General features: G+C 39.6%; 1 non-coding gene across 1 annotated transcript; it reads right to left on the bottom strand.

Moving 5' to 3' along the window:
- Positions 1–7,074: 7,074 nt before the first annotated feature.
- TRNAQ-UUG lies at positions 7,075–7,159 on the bottom strand. The gene has a single exon. It is a non-coding gene; the product is annotated as a tRNA-Gln (tRNA).
- Between the last annotated feature and the right edge of the window lie 366 nt (positions 7,160–7,525).

The following is a 7,525-nucleotide window of genomic DNA, read 5'->3' as shown; positions in this document are numbered from 1 at the left end:
TTTATTGTATCATTGTTTTGTATTGTGTTATCTTTATAATTTTCTTCTTTTTGCTTTTTACTGGATTTGATTTGCAAATATTTTTCTACATTCTTTAGTTAGCTACTTCGATAATTGATTTTCAGTCTTTTAAAAAAAATATGTGTGCAAAAGGGCCATAAATTTCCCTTTATGTGAGGATCTATCAACATCTATCAACATTTTTTTTCTGTCATTTTGCTCAAAATGTTTTCTAACCCCAATGTGATTTCAACTTTGACCCATGGGTTATTTTAAGTATATTTGTTCATTTGCAAAATTTGATATATTCTTTTGATTACTGATTTGTAGCTTATTTCCAGTGTGACAAGGTAAAATACTCTGGAGAAATTCAGTTCCTTATTGTTGAGGCTTGTTTTCATGGCTCAGCATTGTTTATTGGTAAATATTCTCTCTGCTCTTGAAAACACTATGCATTTTGCAGTTACTGCTTGAAGTATATTATGTACATAAGTCAGATTTTGTATGATAATCACACTGTTCATATATCCTTTATTTACGGTAATGGGCTTTGTTTGTTTGTTTTACCAATTACTGAGAGAATAGTGTTAAAGTCTCTAAAAATGATTATAAATTGTTATGTTTATCTTTTTAGCTGTGCTTAATGAACATGCTTACTGTATTTTGAAACCCTGTCATTACAAGCATACAAATTTAGAATGTGTAAGTCTTCCTAGTAAATTAAAACTTTCACTACTATAAAATATCACTATTGATCTTTAAAAATATTTGCTCCCTGGGGCGCCTGGGTGACTCAGTCGGTTAAGTGTCTGACTTCAGCTCGGGTCATGATCTCACAGTTCATGGGTTCAAGCCCAACATCAGGTTCTCTGCTGACAGCTCAGAGTCTGGAGCCTGCTTCGGATTCTGTCTCCCCCTCTCTCTGCCCCTCCCCTGCTCTCACTCTGTCTCTCCTCTCTCTCAAAAATAAATAAACATTTAAAAAGTTTCTAAAAGGGGCGCCTGGGTGGCTCAGTCAGTTAAGCCGCTGACTTCGGCTCAGGTCATGATCTCGCGGTCCGTGAGTTCAAGCCCCGGGTCGGGCTCTGTGCTGACAGCTCAGAGCCTGGAGCCTGTTTCAGATTCTGTGTCTCCCTCTCTCTGGCCCTCCCCCATTCATGCTCTGTCTCTCTCTGTATCAAAAATAAATAAGCGTTAAAAAAAATTAAAAAAAAAATAATAAAAATTAAAAGTTTCTAAAAAATATTTGTTCCCTAAGATCCATATTGTCTGATGTTAGCACTGTCGCACCAGCTTGCTTTTTTTTAAAAGTTTATTTACTTATTTTGAGAGACAGAGAGAGAGAGAGGGAGAGAGAGAGCTTGGAGGAAGGACACAAGGAGGGAAAGAGAGAGAATCCCAAGAAGGCTCTGCACCATCAGCACAGAGCCTGAGGTGGGGCTGGAACTCACAAACCATGCGATCATGACCTGAGCCAAAATTAAGAGTCAGATGGTTAACTGACTGAACCACCCTGGGGCCCCACCAGCTTCCTTTTGATTAAGATTTGGATAAATATTTGTCCATCTCTTTCTTTCCTGAATTCCAACTTTAATGTATTTCTTTTAGGCAGCATATGATTGTGTTTCAATGTAGTCCGAATTTTTTTCTTTTCAGCTGAAGTATTCAGTCTAATCTTCATTTAAGGAAAGTTTATATGTTTGATTTTGTATTTATCATCTTATCTTTGTTGCAATTTGTCTCATATGTTCTATATTTCTTTTTTTTCTTTCACCTCTGGATTAAGTGTTATTTTATTATCCTATTACCGCCTTTAACATCTTTCTAGTTTTACATGATTTTCCTACTGTTTGATTTATTTTATTTTTTTAACGTTTATTCATTTTTGAGAGACAGAGACAGACAGAACGTGAATGGAGGAGGGGCAGAGAGAGAGGGAGACACAGAATCCGAAGCAGGCCCCCAGGCTCCGAGCTGTCATCACAGAGCCCAAGGCGGGGCTCAAACACATGAACCATGAGATCACGACGTGAGCTAAAGTTGAACGCTTAACCGACTGAGCCACCCATGTGCCCGACTTTACTACTGTTTCCATCGTTGCCTTGAAGATTTAAACAAATGCTCTTGGATGATTATAGTCTAGTATAAGTTAACATTTTTATCTGATCCTAACCATTCAAGAGACTTAGAACACTTTAACCCCATTCACTTCATCCCAGTTTATGTACTATATTGGCTGTTTGTCTGTATGTAGTTTAGCCCTCATAAAACGTCCTCCTCATCATCACCGTTACTGACTTGTAAAGCCAATATTTCATTAAGATTGAAGTGTATATTTATCCTTTCTTTTGTTCTTCATTCTTTCCTGCATCTCCACATTTCCATATGATACCCTTTTCCTTTTGCCTAAAAAATATCCATTTGTACTTTCTTTAATGAGCTGAGCAAACTTTCTGTGTCCTGTCCCACATCCCCTGAGTTCATCTCTGGTTTTAGCTGTATTTGTGCTGGACATTTTTCATGTACACAAGCATCTCATATCAAGTACCGACTATTCTCTTTCAGCCTTGGTGCTTTTTCTAAAGTCAAGGGAGCTTACTTAGCATATATGAAGAAAGGCTTTGAGTAATGACCTTGGGGGCTGCTTTTCATCGACTTCTGTCAACTTTTTCTTTATGTAATTTGAAACAATGGTATTAAATACAGGCTATTAGGTTTTCATATCTTCCTCTTAAATTGATCTTTTTAGCTTTATGAAAAGTCTCCAGCAATGCTTCTTGACTTAAATGTTATTTTGGTTTATTTTTACGTAAACATACCAGTTTTCTTTCCATTAGTAGTTTCATGGCCTATCGTTTCATTTATTTTAATTTCAGCATTCCATGCCCTTATAGTTCAATTATGTCTCTTATAACAAGCATATAGGTGGGTCTCTTTGACTGTTATGTTTTGTGGTTTCATTACAATATATTTAAGTCCATACTCCTTCTCTCTTCTACTTGGATTTCACTGGGCTACCCAAATCTGGAGTTTGTTTTCTTTCCATGATTACAAAAAATATTTAGCCATTATGTCATTGAATGTTGTCCTCTCCCCCATTCTGTTTATTATCTCCTTCTGGAACTCAAAAATACTATGTATCTTCTTATACCCCCTTCTCTATATCTTAATACCTCTTTCACATTTTTAATCTCTACATTCTGGATGATTTCACTGGAATTATCTTCCAGTTTGCTAATTTTCTCTTCAATGGTGTCAAATCTGCTGTTTGATATTATCAGTTCTGCTTTTAATGTTATCTTTATTGTCATACCTGGAAATTCTGCCTCATTATTTCTAAAACCTATTTTACTGCTATGTTATAGTCCTTTGTTCCTTTTTCATGTCTTCATTTATATTAACGTTAAAAATGGATGGTTTCTCTGTGTGTGTGTGTGTGTGTGTGTGTGTGCATGCATGTGTGTGTGTGATTGTATACTAATAATTAATTCTACAGTCTGCTGTTTTTGATAGCTTTGCCTCGTGGTGGTGTATTTACTTGTGTGTCTTCTGATTTTTTGTTATGAGCTCCTCATATTTCTTGGAGCCTTACCTGCTGGAAGCATAGCTTAACATTTATGTTTGCTTTGAAAGATCACATGTTTTTTGACCACATGTATTTGACTATATGAATCCAAGTCACGATCTCACATGAGGGCTAAATTTTGGTTTTGACTCTTCATGGAAAAAAAAAATTGTTTTGTCTTTACCCACCTGCCAATGAGGTGAAGACAGTCAAGTTTCATGACTGTCTTCTTTTACATGACAGGTTTTTCTATTCATTTATACTTCCTTTTCATATTTATCCTTCCACTCAGGGCATAGCACTTTGGGAACCCAGTTTGGTGCTAATGATTTTTATTAGATTCCCTACATTGAGTAAGCCCTAGATTTATCTCAGCCACATACTTTGCCCACTCCAAAAAATAAAAGTTCAGAGCCCCCAAATGTTTGGCAAGACCATCATCTTTTTTTTTTAATTTTTTTAAGGTTTTTATTTATTTTTGAGACAGAGAGAGACAGAGCATGAACAGGGGAGGGTCAGAGAGAGGGAGACACAGAATCTGAAACAGGCTCCAGGCTCTGAGCTGTCAGCACAGAGCCCGACGCGGGGCTCAAACTCACGGACCGTGAGATCGTGACCTGAGCCGAAGTTGGCCCCTTAACCGACTGAGCCACCCAGGTGCCCCAAGACCATCATCTTTTTAATGATATCAAAAGGCATATTAAGTCTTATGTCTTTTCTTGAGCAAGTTCATAGTCATCAATTATCTTCACCTTATATCTGTTAATTCATTAACACTTGTAAGATCATGGTATTTTTATGCTATTACTCCTTTCTCATTGCTTAGCTGTAACATTCCTATAAAGAGAATATTCACTGTCATCAAGCCTTTTTCGTTACCCTGAATAGTGGAGCCAGATTTTGAAGAAGAAAAAAATACAGGATGGCTATTTAAATTTGAATTCCAAATAAACAGCAAATAATTCTTTAGTATCGTATTTGGAACACACTGATCATATTTGGAACACACGAATATGGGGAAAACCTATTGCTTCAGAAAAGGAGGGTATTCCTTCAATACCACTTTTAACCATTAGCACATTCGTTTGTAGCTTGTGGCTGAACCCTGATGAGTTTGACACCTTTGACATATATAAGAATTGTGATGATGCCAACCCAAGAGCAGAAAATAATGATGATTTTTACAAAACCCCGTCTTTTCAAAGGACTCCAGTCACCTGCCATTTTCCATGGAGTACAAGTTAAAGTCTGTGGACCAACCTATATGGTCTTCTTCCTCACCCACTTGGGTCAGTTCTTTTCTCTGACTCCATTCCCGTTATTTCATACCTACTCTTTGCCAATGACACTAGCCTTGTCGTTCCTGGGATATGGCAAACACACTTTTATGGTGGAGCTTTTACACTGGCTAGCTCTTTTGCCTGGAACACACCTCTCGCTGATAATCATGTGGCTAACCTCCTCAAATGTTTCAAATATTTGTTCACCTGTAATCTTCACACCGTGTCTTAACTGACTGTCATACTTAAACTTAAACTGCTCTTGGGGCACCTAGGGGGCTCAGTCGGTTAAGCATCCAACTTTGGCTCAGGTGATGATCTTGCAGTCTGTGAGTTCAAGGCCCACATCGGGCTCTGTGCTGACAGCTCAGGGCCCAGAGCCTGCTTTGGATTCTGTGTCTCCCTCTCTCTCTGCCCCTCCCCTGCTCATGCTCTGTCTCTCTCTCTCTCTCTCTCAAAAATAAAATAAACATTAAAAAAACTTTCTTTAACTGAATCTGCTCTCACCAGGCACTCCTGATCCCTTGACCATCTTCTGACTTTTCCACTTTCCTGTAATATTTACATCTTTTAATGTTTCATATAACTTCCCATTTTGTAGTTATTTTTATTTTCTCTCTCCTCCTGGAGATAGTAAGTCCCTGAGAGCTGAGATTATCTATCTGCTTAATTCACTGTCTTCCAAGTGCCTAGAACAGTGCCTGGCACATGAGCACTCCTCTAAAAAAATGTTAAATGAATACATAAATAAATGCATGGACAATGATCATTCTGAATTAAGAATTCTGTATCGCGTTAAGAATATAAGGGAGAATGAATTAAAGAAACACAAACAGGCAGAGCACTCCACATTTTTCATTTTAAAATCTCTGTTATATGAGTTAACATGCCCCACAGACCAGGTACAAAAGCATGGCCGCTGATCCATGGAGGAGAATTTCACTTCCAAAGCCATCAAAGCAAGGGAGGAAAAAAAAAGTATTTCTAATAGTTTGTTGCCACAGGGGATCTCCAAAACCCAGTGTGGATAAATCAAATCAAATTGCAACAGCACAAGGCCACAACTGTAATTCTCAGGGACCTAGGGATGTTTGAGACACGCTAATTTGATACAAAACAAAAGCCACACCGCTATTTGGAATCATACTCATTAAATAATGTTTCAACACATTTCCCTCAGCTATTTATTTTTTCACAAAGGATTTTTTTTCTGTTGTATGTTCCCGTTTTCTAAAGGCTTCATGTCTTATCCCCGCCGGGCCCCTCTCCATACCTCTGGTCAGATTAGGAAGTGGTAACCCAGGAACTTTAACAATTCGAAGAGTAAATCAAAATGGCACGTGCATCTGAAGTCATCTTGGTAGCCCCTTGTCTCTCATGAAGGCCAACGGCCCTGGAAACGGAATGGGAGAGCCAGCTGTGTGGGGACCATGAAGGTGGGGGGGGGGGTCTCTGATTCACCAGCCTGCTGTCACTGCAGCCGTTACGTTGTGATGAGCAAGAGACTAGGTACGCGTTTCTGACTTGGCCTTTGTCAGCCTTCAAAGGGGATGGTGAGTTTATGTAATGTTATTTATCACCTTTACACTCTAAGTTTGAGAGAAGTGTATAGAATCCTTGTACATCCACGTTTCCAAGAATAAGCTTAAAACAAAGTAGATATCATGTGCGTGAGCTGACGTCACTGCTCCGTTAAGGTTTCTCCCTCTCATACGTAGCACAGAGCTCTAGGGCCATCTCTGTCTTGGATGCGGCACTTTGGATTGGGTACTTGCGTGGTGTGCCGGACGTGAAAAGGCAGCAGAAATGGCATTGTGTGTGGGTGAGGATAAAGAAATGCCACGGGGATGGAACGATAATGTATGTGCCATGGAGTGAGTCATCAGTCCATGCACATGGGGTGACTGTTGTGTGCCAGCACATTGCTGGAGATTTTCATAAATTATTTCCTTTAAAAATAGAGAATAGGAACATAACCCAGAAGGTTGGCACCCTCAAGATGGTCTTATATACTGTTAGCCACAGATCAAAGAGGCCCCAGGAGTAAATCTTGTTCATGTGAGACCAAAAGATGAAGATAGAACATGGAGGTTCTTTTTTTTTTTATTTTTTTAAATGTTTTTCTGTTCTTGAAGGAGAGAGAGACAAAGCATGAGCAGGGGAAGAGCAGAGGGAGAGGGGGAGACACAGACTTCAAAGCAGGCTCCAGGCTCTGAGCTGTGAGCACAGAGCCCGACGCGGGGCTCGAACCCACGGACCGCGAGATCACGCCCTGAGCCAAAGTCAGACGCCCAACCGACTGAGCCACTCAGGCGCCCCCAGAACGTGGAGCTTCTTGGAAAGAACTGAGTCACAACACAAGAGGAGCCCATTGTTCTGTGCTTCAAGAACCATCTTCTCCCCCGTATGTTCCTTTCTTCACTCAGGAAGGAAAGAAGGGGGGCACAGAGGGAAGGAAGGGACAAAGGAAAGACACTAACCCTAATTGAACCAGGCAGCATGCAGATGTTTTACACAAATCGTTTCAACTGCCTTCACAGTTGCCTTGTGACATCAATGTTATTATCCCCATTTCTCCCACAAAAGAACTGAGGCTCATCGAGATGACTGACTGGTCCATGGTCATAGAACTAGTAGCCACATGCTCATATTTGAATTCAGATCTGTCTGTATGCAAATC

Source organism: Panthera tigris, chromosome B3, assembly GCF_018350195.1.
Source record: "Panthera tigris isolate Pti1 chromosome B3, P.tigris_Pti1_mat1.1, whole genome shotgun sequence".
Taxonomy (NCBI): domain Eukaryota; kingdom Metazoa; phylum Chordata; class Mammalia; order Carnivora; family Felidae; genus Panthera; species Panthera tigris.
This window is presented reverse-complemented; position numbering and strand designations above follow the sequence as displayed.